Source organism: Thalia democratica, chromosome 9, assembly GCF_965202585.1.
Source record: "Thalia democratica chromosome 9, ktThaDemo2.hap1.1, whole genome shotgun sequence".
NCBI lineage: Eukaryota > Metazoa > Chordata > Thaliacea > Salpida > Salpidae > Thalia > Thalia democratica.
In genome coordinates, this window is record NC_139173.1 from 11,524,261 (window position 1) to 11,545,680 (window position 21,420).

Here is a 21,420-nt window from a genome sequence, read left to right on the forward strand (position 1 = left end):
TTAATAATTTGAAAAGTTATGATAAAAACAAAAACAAAGTTACCGACTACGAATAAGGGTTAGAGGTAACAATGAAAAAACAAAAAAAATAATAATGTTATATTAAAAACATAAAAAGTTTCAACCCAATAAAAGTGCCTTCGTGCAAAAGTTTCCCTTCGTGCATTTTTTGTTTTTGAATTTGTTCTAATCAAGTTAACATTTCGCTGAACTTTTTTTTATTTTATACTCAAAAAATGCAGCTTTATGAGAACAAAGCACTAGCTATTTTTATCAAAATTTGTAAAATTACTTTAATCTAAGTTTTTAAATTCAAACATCATTAAAATTAATAAAAATAAGTTAACTATAGTTTCAAATTATAACTTTAAGCGTTTGCTAATAAAGATCCTAACGAAAAATGTTCACTAGATAGTACTTTCACAAATTAAAACAGTACTCTTTTCTTTATTACACTTACATATGTTTCTGTTTTCTGTGAGCTTCAACGGAGCTCTGTAAAAAAATAAATACTCTAAAGAAAGAGTAAAAGATAAATTAGGTTAGTATATATATATATATAAAAAGGTTTATTTAAAGATGCAAAACTCGAGTCCTTTGAGTTTTGCATCTTTAAATAGACCTTTTTAATAATAAAGCCCTCAAGATGGGCTCAGTGTGAAAAATTTAATTTATTAAGTTAAATAATTTAATTCTAATTATATATATATATATATGTGTGTGTTTATTAAAAATAAAAATAAATGCTATAGAATATTGTAAGTTAATGATTAAAAAATAAAGTTAATAAAATATAGTTTACTCGGATTTAACATTATGTATTGTATCTATTATTAACTATTAATCTATAGTATTTATTTATGTTAAACAAATATAAATATAACTACTTTAGCTTTTATTCTTTTCTTACAGTACTTATTTTTTACAGAGTTCCGTTTAAAAACATGTATAAGTGTAATAAAGAAAAGAGTACTCTTTAAATTTGTTGTTATTTAAGATTAAGTTAACTTTTTTTTTTCTTTTAAGTTTTAACTTGTTTAAGTTTGTATCCTAAAAAACGCTTATACTATATTACTGAAGAATAACTCCTTGTTGGTTTAAGTGAATTTAATAACAGTGTGAAATATCTGAAACAAGTATAAACATACAAACTAAAATGAGGTAAAGCTTAACAATTCTACATCCCCTTCAGCTCATTCAATGAAAAATAAACTTAAGGTAAAACAAAGCTCTAATGAGGGAATCTAGATAAGTAACAAAAAGCATTTAAAATTGAAATAAATTGGATATACTAATAAAATTCAATTGGCTTTAACCAAAGAAAATGCTTTAACAAATTAACGATTAATAAATGTTTATTGTAACTGTAATACAACAAAACAAAAACATTACAACTAAATTCTACACTACTAAAGATATCCAACTTAACGTCAATCCATTATGTCTTTGTTAATATCACCAATTCGGACCTGGGACATTAAAGTCTTTTAACCTACGCAGAGCAAGTGGTACTTTCTTTTTTGTGGGAACCATAGGAGCAGTAGTGTGCTCTTCCTCAACATTCTTATGATCCCCATCAACTTCATTTGTCCCATTAGTTCTGGCATCATTCGAATCATAAGAAAACATTGAAGGCGAATCAGGAGATTGATGACTTACATTGTCCTCCTGTGAGCTAGGTTGATCTCGACGCCAACCATAAAATGCCCTTGCATCAATACTCGTTGAGATTGGGTTGTACGATCTCAAAAACTTTCTATTCCCTCGCGTCAATCTCCGTCAGCCATCAATTCTCACTAGAAAATTGCATCAACAATCATTTTTTTTGACTCATTAAATGCTTGGTTTAAATTTTCTGTCCAAATTTACTTGTGTTTTGGGCTAAGAAAGTCTCTAAAAGGTGCCATAACTTTACGAAGTTTGGCATAGTTGGATACTTGACTTATTTGGCCAAACCAGCTCCGTATATCTGCGGCAGACTTCGTTGTTGAGAATTTCCGAGTTGAGTCCAAGCACTTTGCTGAAGTTTCTATGCGTTCATTTGAAATTTTGAAACCTGCAAAATCAATTGACTTTGGAAGAATTGAAACTTCTTTGGATTAAGGATTATGCCAGCCTTTCCAAATTTTGACAAAAAATCTATTGTTCTCCACCAGTGACACTCTAATTCAGAATCACAAAACACAGTATCATCTACACACCTTTCCTTTCTATCAAAACCAGATAAGATAGCTGAAAAACAACGACTGTAACCATCACCAGAAGAAACAAAGCCTTGAGGTGCTCTAGTATAACGAAACCTACCAAACGGAGTGATAAATGTTGTGAGATACCTATCGCTTTCTCTCAAAGTAACTCCATGATACCCGTTTCAAGCATCTGTTACAGTTTTGAATGCTCCTTTTGGAATTCTGCGAGCCAACTTAAACGGAGTTTCTGAAGCACATATCTCTCTCTTGCAATACTTTCGGAGGGCCTGGTAGCTCCGACGAAACAGGTACTGCCTCAAAGTCACTTGCAACTCTAATAGTCGCAAGGCTCTGGCTAGTACCCTTCTCTTTACTTCGTGTACTTATGCGTCTCTCACTCATATCCAATAACAAATATTAATAACAATTATAAATTTCAATACGAATATCAATTTGAAAACCAATATAAATATCAAAATGAGTATCAATAACAAATATCAACAAAGGTATGAATATGAAAATAATTTATTAATTTTAAATAATAATATATAAATACAGAAAACTTAAACCATAATTATCACTAAAATACTAATAAAAATTACTAATGAATTATAAACAACTATAAAATTAATATACTTTATTATCAAACAAATTAAAAAGTAAAGTTGCAAATAAGGAATTACAAAAGTAAGGAGAGAATAAAGAACACTAACAAAATGTTTTCAAAAACAGTTCATCTTTTTTATAGGCTACATTCAGTTTCTCTCCACCAAATCATGTCTTCAAAAAACAACAAAAACTTATTTAATATTACGCCATATGTTTTGAATTTGGCGTACTTAGACTTATTAACTATTTTGTACTTTTTCGAATTTGAATTCTAATACAACGTTACAACTTGTTAATAGGTGAGAGATATTAATGAGTGACCCATTTTGTTTCCTTGTGATAATTATACGATGACACCAGATTACAGATTCCCCAAGTGGGACACATTCCAAAACACTTAACTTCTCTAACCCTTATGAGATCCGCTTCAACCTACTTTCCCAATGAATTGGTACGTGTGCCGGAGTATGAAAAGCACGAGGTTTAGCATTATCCTGCAAATGAAATTCAAGTGGGGGCACACTCATCTGATTAAGTAGTTTATGCGGACATATATGAAACGTAGAAGCTGCATACCTTTGCAGAAGCCACTCACGCATCTTACTTAATTTTCACTTGTAGCCTTGAATGGATGTTTGCATGGCTTATCTGGAACTTTGCTTCTCGTTGCACTTGAGTTTACTTTGATCTTTTATATTCAAATTTACAATTTAGAATGCTGATGAGGTAGCTGAGAACCAATAGTGGGAAAATCTCTATTTATGCCAAGAAGTTCAACCATAGTTTCATACGAGAGAAAAAACCCATTCACTAAGTCACTGACTTAAATAATACTATTGCAGCTGACTACCTCATTTTTTGGAGACATTCTACTATCAATAGCTCTTAAAGAGCCTAAAATATTTATTGGAATTTTGTTAGCAGCCCGAATTTTGATTGATACAGGAAGTAGGTCATTCTTACCAAAACCAGCATCTTGAAAGTTTTTCCATCTCCAAAGATTTGACTGTGCACCAGTGTCAGCTAACGCACTAACCATAACAAACTTACTTGTGCCGTATTTAGTGATTTCAATTTATGCACGTGGATGGTCGAATGTCTTAGCTCTACGCAAATTTCTCTTGTGAAAATAATTTTATTCAACATAATTCGTTTATTAGCGTGTAATGACATTATTTCTGTATTCCGTTGGATAAAACAGGGACTATCATCATAGGTATGAGCAGCATTAACCTTCTTTGACTGGCTGCGCCAACAAGAAAAACAATATCTGAAAGGTTTCTGTTTTTTTGTTTTTTTTTGAGCTTTATTTAATCAATAATTTTTCATAGAAAATAATTTTATTAGTTAAAGTTAATAAGATTAAGCATCGTGACTTCACATTTTGAAACATTGCATCGTCTAGCAAAAGTATAACCAATATTAAACTAAAAAACATTAGAAGACCTTTGTCGAAATGTTTAATGTTAATTATAATTTTACAGTTTTGACACTGATAAAAAATTTCAACAATTGTAAAATCTTAAGAACTAAACCCGATTATTTTCTACAAGTTTTTAAGTTACACTTTAATGCTATCAAAAAAAAACTTTAATAATTTTGATAAAGCCTGTTTATAAATAAGTTACTAAATGGAGTTTTTTTTTTTCATAACTAACTTATATTGCTTTAATTACTGCTCTTTATGATGTAAAACAACAAAAGATAAAAACCAAACAAGATCTTGCAAAAATAAATAAACAGTATAAAGTTTATTATAACTAACGGTGTTTTCCAGCGCAAACTAAGTAACTTTATTCCACAATTTATCAAAAATACAAATACTTAAACAAAGCAAAAAGTCTAAGGAGGTGTTACATTTATTTGTATGTTTTATACCTTTGTAATAATGTTTGCTCGCTTTAATGGTCTTTTTAAGCAGTTATTTAATGTTATCACATCAAATCATAATTTTTACCCCTGTTAATATCTTACATGGTTAAGAGATTTACACTAAACTTTTTATTGTGACAACAGTACAAATAAAGAAACGAATTCAGGTCTGCAAAGAACACTTGCTAACCATTATTTTGCATCTTTGCTTTATTTTCATTTAAATAAATGAATTTGCATAGCATCGGTTTTAAATTTTAACAAGCTTCTTTTACTTAAATTTCAAAGTAAATTAATTAATCTAGAAACCAATTAGTTATTTTAAACGGTATACTTTATTAAATTTAATCCGGTATTCTACCATTGAATCAATTTCCATCTAAATCATTTTAAACCAAATCAATTCTCTACCAAATTAACTGTTACACACTCAATTTTCTTTTCGATTAATTACCGTTCAATTTCTTTCTAATCTAATAGTTTTCCATTTAATTTATTTTTACATGTCCAATCTTTATCAAAATGTACAAATTTTTAAGCATGTAAAAAAGTTTTGGTTTAATTTTAACTTAAAAATAGTAAATTTTATATACAAATTAAAATTACTTAAAGATTCGCCAAGTTTTCAATACAGATTTTTTAAAACTTTAGCATAAAAAAACTTTGGTTTAATTTTAATCTGAAATAGAAAGAATAACAGCTTTATTTCTTTTCATAACTAATAAAATATTAACTTAAGGTGCATTTCTTGACCACAAATTACTGATTTCCAGGTTTAACATATTTTAATGCCAGTCAACTTGATTTTTTATAAATGGAATGCACTTAAATTTTTCTAATTTTGAATAGAAAACTTTCATAAAGTGTTTAACGGTATCTGTATTTTAAGGAAGTGATTCGAAAATACATAAAAATATGCTGAAGTCTTATGTAAGGTAGTATTAGGAAACAATATAATAGTTTAAACGGGTGGTTGTCACTTTTGCACGAGGGTCACTTTTGCACGAAGGGTCACTTTTGCACGAGGGTCACTTTTGCACGGCGACTCTTTTGCACGAGCGTCACTTTAGCACGAGGGGACACTTTTGCACGGCGTCACTTTTGCACGCAGGGTCACTTTTGCCCGAGGGGACACTTTTGCACGGCGACTCTTTTGCACGAGCGTCACTTTTGCACGAGGGGACACTTTTGCACGGCGTCACTTTTGAACGAGGAGACTTTGTTGCACGGCGACATTTTTTCACGATGACAGTTTTTTACGGCAGCATTGTTGCACAACGTCACATTTTTACGATGAAATTTTGCACAGCGACATTTTGGCACGATGACTTTTTCGCACGGAAAATAAATTTTGCATGCAGGCTGATTAAAAGTTTTTTAGCTACTACCAAGTCTGTAACATAAAAAGAAAATGAAAACTAAAATTTTATAATATACCTATATTAAAGGCAAAAAAAAAAGATCTAAAATCTTAAAGAGTAAAAGTTAATGTTAGAAACAAACTAACGAAAAGATAGAATAAAATTATTTATAAAAGATTTATACCATGGACAATAAAGTTAATTTATTTAGAAACTAGGATAAAAAATACTTTAAGTGTAAGTAAGTTGTTCTAGTTTATTTTGAATTTAAATATATTAATCAACAACTATGCCTTTTTATATATTTTACTATACGGTTACAAGTTTATTGTTTATATGATTAACCTAGGCATCAAAACCTAGACCACTTAAACTGGAAGACACATAAAGAAAAAATAAAATAACACATATAGTTTATTTATTATAACAAAGATAAAAACATAATTTGATATAAAATTAATAGGTTAACATAAAAAGAAAAATTTTAACCACAAACTTATATTTATTTACGCTTTGATGTAGAACGAACAATATCAAGTATTTAAATGCATTGACTAACAACAAAATCAAAAACCTAACGCTCCAAGGACATTAAAGTTAGGCTCTCATTGGCTTATTTCATGATCATGGAATGCTGGTGTAAGCATCTCTTGATACTTTTGATGAACATAAGTTCAAACTTCGAAATGTTACTCTCTAATTGGCTTATCATTATCATGCAACATTATTGTGATGAAATAATCTAAGTTTAAATCATGAAAAATGCGCTATTTTATTGTTTTTTTTTATCCTCACGCTAAACTAAAAAATAAAAAAAAACATCAGGTAAAATCTTAAATACCTTTACACTTTATAAACTAATTAAATCTTTGTTTTAAATTAACAATTGTTTCAAATAAAAATAAATAATAATATTTTTTTAACAGCTATATAATGCTAATTATAACATCGAGAGAAAATAAGTAAAAATAATACTCAAAATTCGTGCAAAAGTGTCCCCTCGTGCTAAAGTGACGCTCGTGCAAAAGTGTCCCCTCGTGCAAAAGTGACCCTTCGTGCAAAAGTGACCCTCGTGCAAAAGTGTCCCCTCGTGCAAAAGTGTCTTCGTGCAAAAGTGACCCTCGTGCAAAAGTGACCCGTTCCCAGTTTAAACATATATAGTGATAAACAAATATAGTAGCATTACTTCATATTTTACCAAACTTGTTTAAATTTATCATACAAGTCAAGCTGGTAGCTAAAAGTTTGGAAACAAAATACTTTGTTGGAAGTTGATTGGTTGTAAAATTAATCGAAATAAAGTTTATCAGGTGCAAACTGACTCATACGGTAATTGATCAGATGAGGATTGATTGCAGTTTAGAATGAAGAAGCTCACACTAAACTTACAATGATAACCTGATATTTTTAACGCTTAGGTCATTTAAAAATGCTTAATATCTAAAGAAAAAACCATTCAATAATAAGTTCGTTGAAAAGTTACTGAGGTTTTAAAAAAAAGTAGAATAAATGCTAACTGTAGATTAGCAAGATCACTTACTTAAAACAATAAACTTTATTAAATTAAAGTTTACTAATCTTAAAATAAATATAGAAACTTTTTTGGTATTTTTACTCAAAACTAAGACTAACTCTTAAACTTTAAAAAAATTACAAATTATTAACTTCGTTAACAGTTAGTATAATAAGTCTTTATCGGCTTTGGCACAAGTATTCAAGTATTTGGAAATTTATTTAGAAAATTTGAGAAAAAAATCGTATCAATCTAATCACATTTATACCAGCTTTAACTAGTTTTATTAGTTACGATTGGTTAAACTTGAATTTATTAAATTTATACTTTTATGAAGTAAATCTCTAAACTAAATAAAAAACGCAGTTTTTAAATTGCGATTAATTTTTGTATTTCAAAACATACTAGCATTGTAATAACTAATATACGTTAATTTTAACCCGTACTTAAAATATATAACTCAAAATATCAGAATTTAGGGGATCGGCTGCAGTTGTAATGTTTTGGAAATTTTTTGTTCATAACAGTATGCAAATGAGGTAAAAAGATGATTCAGCATTATGTTAAGAACATCTATACCATTATCCTAAACCCACTCTACCCAAATGTATTAAAAGAACAAAAAAAAATTATATGTTAAACTTTAAAAAAAATAAGTAAAGTATTAGCCAGTTAGCCTTTGATTTGCAGCTGATGCGAACTTAGGTATAATAAATAAAATCGATCGAACCAAACGATCTAACAATCAATTTTATCTTTATGTAATAAAAAATAATAACACTTATTTACTTTAAGTTGATAAAGTTTTTTTGAAGTTATTAAATGTGGGTTTCTAAAACTGTTTAGTTTTAGCATTTAGTGAATACTATGCAATGTAGAAGCACATCCAACCTTGAAAGTATAATTATGATAAAAAAAAGCCTAATGTTTATGATTCAGACCTGGCTTTTATTTTAGCTTAGACGCAAAAATTGTTTTTAATTTATAAATGTTTACTAATGTTTTATGAAACAAAAAATCTAGTCTTAACACAGTTAAAGCGTCACTTACTGAAAAGTAAACTTATACCGGTTAGTAAAAATAAGGTTTATTGTGATTTAACTCATATCTGCCTGGAAGTTAAAGAATTTAACCAGGTTTTTACCAATTTTTTTTTCAGTTTAAAAACCAACAGATATAACTAAGTTCTACATATAACCGATAGTTACTAACTTTATTTTAAAAAATTTAAGTAGAAACTTGTATAAAGAATTTAAATTACTCTTGCTCTTAATTTATAATTGTAAAAATTTAAATGTTTTTATTTACTATATTGGCCGTAGAATTCTATAACTTCGAAGATAAAATGTTAATATATCAGTTTCATTGAACCAATAATAAAAAACACAACAATAAATTATTACAGATAGCTTACAAAGTTTAAGTAGCAGTGATGTACTCCGAACTACTGCGGTCTCTAGCTTTGTGGGAAACCGCCTCTGTAACAGGTTCGGCAGTTTCGACAGGAGCCAGATTAGCAGTAGCTTCAGGGCCATCTTTATCTTTAGTTGCTACCTCGGTCTGCGACCGAGTGCAAGAGTGTGTAAGAGCTAATACCCTTCTCATTCTACTTATAGTTTAAGTTTAAATATAGACTAACAAGTATCTATATGCTTTATTATACAATACAATCAAAGAACGATAATAAAAGTTATTATATGAGAAGGCTTCTTGCAGTTCACAATTCTAGTTGGGCTGTAACAGATGGTTGCTCGTACAGTTTACTGTTTCAAAGAGTAGGGACTTATACTTCCTCGTTGACACTGGATGTAGAGCGCGCGAGATAAAAAGATACAATATTTAAATAAAGAAAACGAAAAATAAGAGTAATAAGTTTATGCCGCCGAATGCGTGGACTTATGGGTCGAATTCAATGTTCAAAATGATCCAAACTTGAAGTTGTTGCTGCTTGTCTGCTGCAGTATGCGTAGGCTTATGAGTATGGCACGTTAACAACTTAAATCAAGTTGTACGCCCCGTCGACGTTGCTAAAGTAGGTATACAAAATGTATATAGAACAAGATATAAAAACTACGAAGTTATGAAGTTAAGTACAAAGTAAATGTTTCAGACAAACAAACAAATACTTGAATAAGAATGTTTCACCAGAAATCATCTAGATTTTCCAAGATGGCGACTTACACTCAGAGCGCCAAGAGAAGGTTTTCCGTTAGTTCAGCTATTTTTCCAAGATGGCGGCTTACGCTTCGGACTGGAAACTGGCGTAGTGGTGCTTCTTGTTAACGTCGAAATCCAAATGATCTGCTTTCTCGTTTACTCTGCTGTTTATATACGTCTTCCTTACATAACAATCGCCTGGTCAAGACATGGTCGCATGATGTAACATGCTGATTAAAGCATGAAACCCGGCGTGATCGGTAGTCAATTCTACATGGCAAAAATGCGTCAACTAGCGGTTGTTATTATTTTTTAAAACAATGTTTTTTAAAACCAAAGTATTTTTATCATTTAAAGAATTATTAGTAAAAGAAAAGGATTTAAATATGAAATTACTTATAAATTCGACTTTTGGACTATCGAAGCGAAAATAATAAAATTTTCACGTCGATGTCCAACAGCAGAAACAATAAGTTTTATTTTATAAATGCATTACATTGAAAACTATCATATTAACATCCATTAATATGTAAAAATTAATATTTTATTTTTATTTTCAACTGCTGAATACGTTTCAAAACAGTTTATATGTGTACAAAAACTCTGAGTTCTTATGTCGCAGTTGTTTTGTTGCGATTAAAACTTTTCTATGGTAATTTTTTTCTGAACTAAAATATTTATTTATGATTTTCTTCTGCATCAAGTATAGTATAATTTGATTTAAGACAGCTAAACAGAAGATTTTTTATGGCAGGTAAGTAAATTTTCATGTAAAAGATTTATAGTGTACGTAGAAGCTTAAGTTGAGCTAAAGTAAATGGACTTGTTGCCTACTTTAGTTGTCATATGTAAAAATTTTATAAAGTATACTTTAATAAAAACATTGATGTTTACAATTTACAACTCATTTAAATTTTTAATAAGGTATGTAAATCATTTTATGTTTTTATTTATTTACATTTAATACTGTATACTAGTTAATTATATCTTTTAAGACAATATGTTATTACAAGGTATTTTAAAGTTTTAAGGCTGTAAATTGATTCAAAATTCTTAAGTTACTTCAACAAATCTTAAATTCTTCAACCTCACTAAAAGTATTGTATTTTTTAACTACTTTATGTTAACTTATTAAAGTATATACAAGGTTACTTCAAACTGTACTAAAAAAAAATATGATAAAACTATGTTAAACAAGTAAAACTATTTATTAAACTATTACTTAACCTTAATAGAATATTTTTCATAACATACAAATTTTTAATGTTATTCACAACTGTTCTTTAAAATTAAAAATTTGTAAATATCTTTTTGAAAGTTTTGTCTAAACTAAATAGTTTTCGTTTTAAAAACCATCTTTTTATTTCATAATTTTATACTTATTTTTAGATACATGAGTAAATTATGTTTTATTTGTTGATCATTTAACTTATTTTTCAAACAAAACTGATAATTAACTTGTGATATTTCAAAAAACTTGGTTAAAGAGAACAATAATAAAATTATACATTGAACTACTTCAATTCTGTCTTTTTTAGTTGATAAACTAAATAACTATATTAAAACTATAATTTAGAATATAAAATAGTATAAGTTAATTTTACTGAGCAAAAATAACTAGCTTTGGTTTATAATTTAATAAAGTACTGCTTCAACTTTTTATATATTTAAATGTTAACTAAAATTTAACTTTAATTCATCTAAAACTTTTTTTAGAATTAAACTAAAAAGTATATAAAAGTCTTGTAATTAAACTTTCGGTTATCGAGTCATACTTGACGAAATTAGTCTAATGCAGCGATTCTAAATCTAAAGTAAATTCCTTTATTTTAGGGAGTAAATTTTCTTGGGGACAAACTATGTAAATTAGTTTTTATTAATTGTCTATTTCATTTATAAGTTAGTATTAATTTTTATTCTTTAGTTTAAAAAGCACTTTAACTGTTTACCATTTTTTATATTTTATAAGTTTAAAATTGAAAAAAAAGCAGAAAAAAAAATAAAAAATTCAAAACCAACTAAACTCTTTTTTGTTGGGGTAAATTTGGTAATAAAATGATAATTAAAAAATACTAAAAGGTTAAGAAACGCTGGTCTAATGTCTTGTTCAGAACAAAAATTTTGATAAACTTTAAATGAATCTAAATTTTCAAAGTTATCAATAAACAAAGGTAAGTGTTACAAAATATTTAATAGTATTTTTACCTTTGTTTTAATTTTACAACTTTGTTTTGTTTGTTTATTGAACGACAAAAAACGCTCAAAAAGTTTGGTCTAAGGACCTGGTGTACAAAGGAACCTTTCGGTGATCGATAAAAACATACTTTTTAAGTTATGTAAACGTAATATAAAGAAACAAGATTAACAAAAAGTTACTAATGTGAAAATTACAAATGATAATAAATCGGTAAAATAAATAACTAGTTCAAAAATATTAGAAAACCTTTAATAATCAGAATTTTTTTAAATAGCACTGTAAACTTTAATTTGTTTTTAGTTCGTTTGAAATAAAAAATTACAAAAATTTTATAAAGCTGTTTTATTTTTGATTGAAAAGTTTAATAATACAGTTATACTTTTTAAAGCTTTTTTATTCCATAAAAATTTTGCGTCTATCTGTTGTTTTTTATCTAAGGGTTTTTATTCATTTTTACAATTTTTTTTAATAGATACAAATAAACAAGTTTTATTTTTTGCTTACTAAAACTTTTATAGAAGTATAAAATTTCAATAGTGATATGATACAAAAAAATGCAAATAGCTGTGATCAACGCAATAAAACAGCAACAAAACTTTCAAGTTTCTACCAAAACTTATAAAGTATTATAAACTATGAAAAACGTTCAAACTTCTAACGAATCATTTTTCATAGATAATAGGTATTTACTAAGTCAGTTTAATATTTTTAGTTTTAGCTAGTATTATAAATTTTTGGTTGCAATCCTCTATCTAAAAAAAAGTACTTTTTTTTTAATTTAGTCGATTGAAAAAGTTATTTTATTGATTCTTTAATTACCTCACACTACACTAGTAGACTAGTTATGTTTTCGAGTTAGTATCAAAGTTAGAAATTTTTTTGATAGTATATACAAACTATATTCTTGATTTTTCATTAGTTCGTTAAACAAGTTTTATTATACTTTTAAGGTGATAAAACCTTTTATGGTAAACACAAACTTACGATTTTAAATTCACGTGAACTAGTAAATTTTTTTTTTTTTTTCTCTCGCGCAGAGAATTTTATATAAAGAAGTTTGCATTAGTTTTTATATGGTTGAACACATAGGATGAACTCTACTACAGCTTTAGATAGTTTTATTTACGTTATAATCAGCAGCATCCCTGTGTTCAAGACTAATTTGGTACTTACTTCAATCTCAGGATTTTTAGTGCTCTACTCCTTTTTGTACTACTACCTCAATTCTAACCACAAGCTCAAGTTCAACAATTTGCTCATATTCATTTACTCTTGCGTGTTTTTGACACACAGCAGTGTGACATTTGTTTTTAGAAGTAAAATGCTAAAAAATGTAAGCGATTCATCATTTTTGTTGATTTTGTGGCTGACTAGCTGTGTGATGGTGAGTTTATCGTTCGCTTTATTTTTAGAGCAAAGGAAAAACTTTTACAAGAGTACAGCGCTGGTCAACAATACCCCAACGGTCATTGTTAGCTTAGAAAAGTGTTTAATGTGTTTAGTTGTAGTATCAGAAATCAGTAGGTACATTTATGTAGTAACCGATATTACCAGTGTATACCCGAAAGATTCTTGCTACATCGGTTCTTCTAAACATTTTGCATTTTTCTACCTAATTTGGCAAATTTTTATGAAAATAGCCGTTACTTTGCTCATGCTACAGCCTGTGTTGACATTTTGGAGCAGATTGAACGTGTCTAGCGCTCGTCGTTTCAATTTATTTGCCAGAATTCAGGTTTTCAAACCCATAATATGTTCTTTGTTGTGGGTAGTTTCCGGAATGGTTTACACTCTACCATATCTAATCGGCCGTCTTTCAAACTACCCGTGCGAAGTCAACTTGGAGTTGTTTTACATTCTAACACAGTTCGTCCACATGTCAAATCTGGTAGTGCTGATAATCGCAATACAAGCTAGAATCCCTAAACGCGTGGTAAAATGGTTTAAGCAGTATAAAAAGAAATTTCAGGAGAATTAAAGTAGCATACAACAACAACAACAACAGCAACAGCAACAACAACAACAACAACAACAACAACAACAACAACAACAACAACAACAACAACAACAACAACAACAACAACAACAACAACAACAACAACAACAACAACAACAACAACAACAACAACAACAACAACAACAACAACAACAACAACAACAACAACAACAACAACAACAACAACAACAACAACAACAACAACAACAACAACAACAACAACAACAACAACAACAACAACAACAACAACAACAATAGTTATATAATATTATTGGTTACTTTTGAATTACAGTTTAAACATCAAACTAACTTTTTTTGTAAGTATATAAAATCTTTAAGAACTATTTTAAAAGCCTGAAGGACCTCTTTTGTAGTTTTACTAATGTTTTCTAACTCTAAAGCATTTTCTTTAATTTAAGGTATTTATTTCAAAACTTAAAGGTCTATTACTTTTTCTCCTTAGTTTTACTTTTTTTTTATCTGGTATTAACCTATTTTTAATCAAAACAAACTGAATTGCTTATGGGTGTTTAATATAAATGTATACTTATCAATAAACTTTTAAAACCTAATTATACCTGTGTGACTGCATTTCAGTAAAAAACGTGTGTAGAAATCTTTACTTTTAAAATGTTAACTCTATATTTCTATATATTAACACGAAACAGCTGTTTTTTATATAAATTTGAACTTAATTTGGTAATTTCTACTTATTAAATAAAAGTATTGCTGAAAAAGTGTAATAATAAGAAACAACTGTTCAATTTAAAGACTTTTTTATATAAGTTTCTTAAGTATATAAATACTGTTAATTACTGATCTTAAAGATAAATACCGTTTTTGCATGCTTTGTAAAATAAAAATGAACTAATATTATATGCTTTGTAATACAGTTGCACTCTTCTAAACTTCAGGATTTTTTTTAGTTTAATAATTTTTTAAACTGACGGTATAAAGACTATTAATTAATTATTTTAATACAAATCCAGTTTACTTAGAGAAGAATAATTCTTTGCTTAGCTGTTAGAATTTAAAACACTTTTTGAGATAAAAGTTTAGCATAATCTATTTGCAAATTTTTATATAAATTTTTAGAGAGTTTATTCAAACATTTTCAACTTAAATTTTCTTTTTTTAAACTGCTTTTACTCAAATAAAGCAGTTTAATCAAGACTAATGTTTTCAATATTTAAGTAACTAGTTTAATTTTTCTTAATTTAATTTTAGAGACAAATTTTTGAGTACATTGTGAATAAAACTTTCTTAAGTTAACACATAACTTTGTTAATTTTCGTCTAATTATTTTTCTATTCTTTCATTTTATTGATTGTTTTGTTTCTTAAGGTTTTATAGTTAAGATTAAAAAGTTTAATTTATTATCTCGTAATAAATTGTAAAAGCATGTGGAGTACGACTCGATAACAGAAAGGTTTTTTCGTACACCAGTTCCTTAAACCAAACTTTTTGAGCGCTTTTTTTTATCGTTCAATAAATAATATATATATAATAAAATAAAGAGTTAAAAATTAACAAAAACACATGTATTTGGAAGCATATATTAATAGACAATGTTTATTTTGATTTACTAGAATGCAGTAAGAAAATATTGTTAAAAAGTTAGAACCTTAAATTAACTTTTTGATACAACTTTTGAATTTTTAACCAGTAAAACAAAGTATCCGATTTTTAAACACTTAAACGTTTTTGCATTTATTAAAACAGTTTATACACTTGTTCTAAATATTTTAATCTAAGCAAAGAATGAAACCGTTAATAATTTCATTTAAAGTCACAAGTTCTTAATACTGCCAAATACTTTTTATTTATTTTGTTTATGATTGTATATGTTTAATGAACGACAAAAAAAGCGCTCAAAAAGTTTAATCCTAAGACCTGGTGCACAAAGAACCATTTGGTTATCACACCGGTTGGATACCTTTCAACGTCTTGTTGAGGACGTTTTAAAGTTAGTAGCAACTTAAATATTGCAAAATATATATTTTATTATAATGAAGATTTTTTTTTTTATACGATATACTTTACTTTGTATAAACTAATTTAGAAACCATTTAAAAACTACTTAAGCTTTGTATTTTTACTAGCTTTTTGAAAAAGCATTGTGTTTTACGTTTAAGTATAAAGTTAAAAAAGTATTTGAGTGCTCTAACTTAATCTTAATTTTCTAGCGTATATAAAGCTTTTTGTGTACAGTTACATATATTGAAAAAAAAACTTAAAATTTAAAATTTAAAAATCTATAGTGTTTATTGGAATGTGGGATTTTTTTTTCCATTCGAAAAGTTAGAGCTGCTTTTAAGTTATAAAGTAGCAAAAAACAACGTTCAAATAACATTGTTTCAAAGTCTCTAATAAAAGCATTATTTTTGAATAAGTCTTATAAGATAAAACTAAATTAATATTTCTAAAATGACAACAATTAACTGTATTTTATAAAAACTTCAAGTTTCATTAGTGTGTTAGGTAATTTTATGCAAGTAATTAAGTAACAATTCAATGTTAACAATAATTACTCTCCGACGTAGTCATAAGTCTAAATTTAGTATGTTGTTGTTAATGTTGTTATCTCGAAAGCTTTTAAAAATCTTTTTTTAACTTCAATATGGACTTTTAAAAAGATATAATAAATCATTGAATAAGATCTTTTGAATAATTGTTTTCACTGAGTACTTTTTTTTATTATCATGCTACCAATATGTTTGAATGCTAGTATTTGAATTTTTTTTAAGATCTACTAAACGTTACTAAACCTAATTTTTTCTTAAAAGTTCTTCTTAGTAACTAGGTGTAACGTTATTTTGATAATAAAAATCAGTTCAAAATGTTGGTTTACTAAACTAAATTTTTATACCTTAAAACTTCAATAAAAGTATTTAATTTGAACGTTTTTATTTAAATACGCTCTTTACATTTCAGTAAATCGAGCAATTTTTTTTTGTTAAGACAAATAACTATATACCTTAGAATTTTGAAAGTTTTCTTTTTTAACAAGATTAAGCTCTCTTAATTTACCCGTAGTGTAAATATACATACAAATTTGTACCTTTTTTTTTAATTTGAACAACAGACTAGTCATGAAATTCAAAAAGTTTTGTTAAAGCTGTTACCCTAAAATTGTAACAAAACTTTTAGTGTAGTTGAAATAATTACACCTTCTATTGTAATTTTTAAATTTAGAACAAACTTAGATAAAAAATATTTTTTTTACCTCAAAAGATTTAGAAAAGTATATAGTTTTATCTTAATCGAAGAATGTTTATAAATCGCTATGTTGTGTTTTATTGTTTAATAATTTTATTTTCTCGAGTACACCATACACTAAATATATGTCTCAAAAAGTTTATTTTTTTAGTTTAATATACACAAAAGGTTCTATTAGTCAGTATTACGGTTAACTTTGCTAAATATTAGTATTTTAAAATGCAACAATGTAAACTTTCAGAAAACTTATTCACTTCAATCAAAACTTTTTAATAAATAAAATAAGAAATAAGCTAATAGTTAAGTATAATGTAAACGATTAAAACGACAGAGTACTACAATCTACATTTGAAATGAATAAAAAAAATTAAGTTGTTTAACATACCTTAACTTTTAATGCTGCAACGAGCTCTTTATAGAAACAACTTACTAGGTTTGAGCAAATCTGAAGTGAAGTTATTCTTTTGTTTACTTATAGCTAAATAACGCATTTTTTTAAATACATACAGAAGAAAATATATCAAAAACCAAAACAAAAAACTACCTTTTAAGAATGAAAATTGACAGTTATAAATATGTTCAAACGACCCTGTGTGTAAAAATATCTCTCGGTCATTATTTGATACTGTCAACATAAAGATTGTATAGAAAGTTTAGTAATGAATACCGCTGTTTTTTTAAGTATATACCTACTTTTTTAGTTGTGATACACACAATTTTTCTTAAGATAAAATACTATTCTTCAGATAAAGTCTATATGTTTTTAAACCAGTTTGTGATTAAGTTTTTAAAACTAAGTAAACTTTTTATTTTAAGCAATATTAAAAGCAGAGTAGTATTTAACTAACAAAGTGTTTTCAAAACAATATAATATCATTAGAACCTGAACATATATCGTCCTGGACATGACTTTAAACTTTATCCATGGTGTATGACTGGATAACCGAAAGGTTGTTTGGTACACCAGCTCCTTAGATCAAACTTTTTAAGCGCTTTTTTTTTCGTAGTTCAAAAAACAAATTAGGTTGAATAACTGAGTGTTGCTAGAAGATAAAAAGTATAAAATTCTATTAAATTGTAATATTAATAATAAGACAGCTACAAAGTATTATAAATAAAAATTAATTATACTTGTGTCAAAATTGTTAACTTAAAATTTTTTTGTTTTTTTTAAGTCTTCATTAAAAAAGATACTTTTATCATAATGACGCTTTTAAAGTTCTAACAAGATTTGCTCTAAAAATATCACACATGTTTTTGAAGATTAACTCCTTATTTTAAATTATTTAGTTTGTTTTGTTTTAAATAATCAACGATAAGAAAAACAGGAACACTATAAAACACTATATAATGAACTAAATAGTTCAGTGTCTTTCTTAGCTCATTTGATACAAAAAATATCTCGAGACTCTAGAATAACTAAACAGAATTGCATCATAGCTAAATTTGAAAAACTTTAAGCAACAATTAAAAATAATAATTAAGATTTCTCAATAAAAGAAAGGTTTTGTAATATAAAAAATTAAATGTCTGTTAAAGCTGAAATAAAAGCATTGGTTTAGTCCTCCAAAATTGGAAAACAGCTGAAAGAAAAACTGATTGCAATCGGAAATAAGAAGGACAATGAATTTAGTCGTTTTCAAGCTGAGGTGCTTAAACTGAAGGATGATTATAATGAAAAAAGTAAAATTGTTGAAAATAACATTGATCAGATTCAAAAAGATGAATTCAGCAGTAAGAGAATAGACAATATAAAATATTTAATTACAAAATTACAAAAAAGTTTCTCAGAATTTAAGTCTGAATTTTCTTCTAAATTTGACAAGTTTGAAACTAAATTCTCAAAATATGCTGATGATATGCAGAAAATATAACCAACAGAAATTATCACAAACATTAGTACCAAATTGAATTTAGTAGCAGAAAAAATAGAGGCTGAAAATGAACAAAAACTGAAAGAAAAAAAGGCATTAAATGTCATAATTTTTAACATTCCAGAAAGTAAAAATCCAAATAATAGTGCACTAGAGAATTGCAAAAATGATCTAAAAATTATTCAACAAGTATTAGGAGAAAATAAAATGAAAAAAGAAGATTAAGTCACTTTATCGAGTTGGTAAAATTGTAGATAACAAAATCAGACCATGAAACATTTTAGCATCCAAACACAGACTGTTAAGGCTGAGAGATTTGAAAATGTTTAATGGTGAAATTGAATCAAAAGTCTACATCAACCCTGACAGAACTTTCTTGGAAATTGAAGCATTCAGAGCATTGAGAAAAGATGTTAAAATAAAGCAAGCCATCGCTGATGAGAGGAAGTTGAACATAAAATATGTTATAAGGAACAACAAGATAGTTGAACTAACAAGACAGCCCTTTCGCTACCGATCCCAGGATATCTGGAATTAGTGGAGGAAATCGTTAGTCAACGGATATAAATTTATTAACTGATAGGATTAATTTTAACGCTAACAAGTTTTCTTATATAAATTGTAACAACAACTATTTAAAAGTTGGTTACACTAATATAAGATCTGTTTTAAATAAATTTTATATTTTAGAGAACTATATAAATTTGAATAACATTGATTTATTTTTTCTGACTGAAACATGGTTGACTAATAAGGTCAACGATGCCACAGTGTGTCCTTTTAACTATAACATTTACTGAAATGATAGGTCTAGTAGGGGTGGAGGTGTTGCTATCCTTTTAAGAATTTCTCTTTAAGTTATTGAAGTTAAAAACGATTCTATCTCTACTAGCAACATCAATTTTGAATACCTTTGTGTAGATGTAATTTTAAAAAAGATAAAACTAAGATTTTGTTGTGTCTACCTTCCTCCACTGTCTGCGAGGTGCGCACTGACTGTTCAAAATGTAATTAAAATGATTAAAATGGTTTTTCCAAAAGAGTGTTCTTTTTATGTTCTTGGTGATTTTAATATGCCAAATATAGATTGGAGAATTCCTAGCACAGATTTCAATAAACCCCATGAGTGTTTACTTAATTTTTGTACAGACAATTTTTTAACCCAAGTATTTGGAAGTCCAACCCATAAGAATGGTAACATTCTCGATCTCGTAATTTGCAATCATTTTGGTCTAGATAGAATCATATCACACTCAACTAATTTTCCATTAACAAACACTTGTGACCATAACTTGCTTTCACTAAAAATTAAAATTGAAAATAAAATAGTACCTATTGCTAAAAAAGTCTCATATGACTATAAAAAAGCAGATTTTGAAAGCATCAATGATTTCCTTTCAAAAAGTAATTGGACCTCTTTATTTAAAAATTCAGAAAATCTCCAGCATTTCTATGATCAATTCATTAGCTTAATCCAAATCTCGATTAAACGTTTTGTTCCAGTTTATTCTAAAAATAACAAAAGTAAAAAGTATCCATCTCATATTAAAAAGTTATTAAAAGAAAAAGCAAATCTATGCAAAAAAAGTAAGACAAAAAAATCACTTTTGATATAATACAAAAACAAGTCTAAAGAACATCAATTAGCTGTTAAAAAATACAACTTTGAAAATGAAAACTAATTCTGCAAATACCCAAATTTAAAAAAGTTTTATAGCTACGTGAAATCTAAACTTAAGTTAAATAGTTCCATACATCTCTTATATGATAATGATAAAAACAAAACAGTAACCTCAGATTTTGAAATAGCCACACTTTTTAACGTAAATTTTCATAAAGTTTTTAAAAAAGATGAGAGTTACCAGTTTTTTAAGCTACCCCAAAAAAAATGTAGTCAAATGCAAAAATTTTTCATAACCTATGAAGACATTAAAAGTTCAATTAACCACCTAAAAGATAAAATAATTAGAACGCCAGAAAACATTCCACCCTATTATATCAAGCATGTTATCCAATCAATAATTTTTCCACTATCATTAATATTCAATTGCTCTCTAGAACTATCTGATGTTCCTAAACAATGGAAAACATCTTTTTATTGCACCCTTTGAATGGTCACCAACGTCCTTCAAAAAATCATGAAGTTCATGGCAGGATATACTTCCATAACCCTTGAATCATTGTTCAGGCTTCTAATATATTTGCTAATATTTGAGATTCTTGTGTAATTATCTATTTAGTATCTGCTAGATTAATGATTTTATACGCTGCTACTGCTTTAATGTCTTGGAGTGAGGGTTTTGTCCCTGAATGAGAAGAAGTAGTGATATCTGCAAGGATCTTTGAGTTTTGTAACGTGGAGAACGCAATTGTTTATAGCCTCGGCGGTTGTATAAATCGTACAGTTTTTTTTTTATTGGTGAGCAGTTTTTC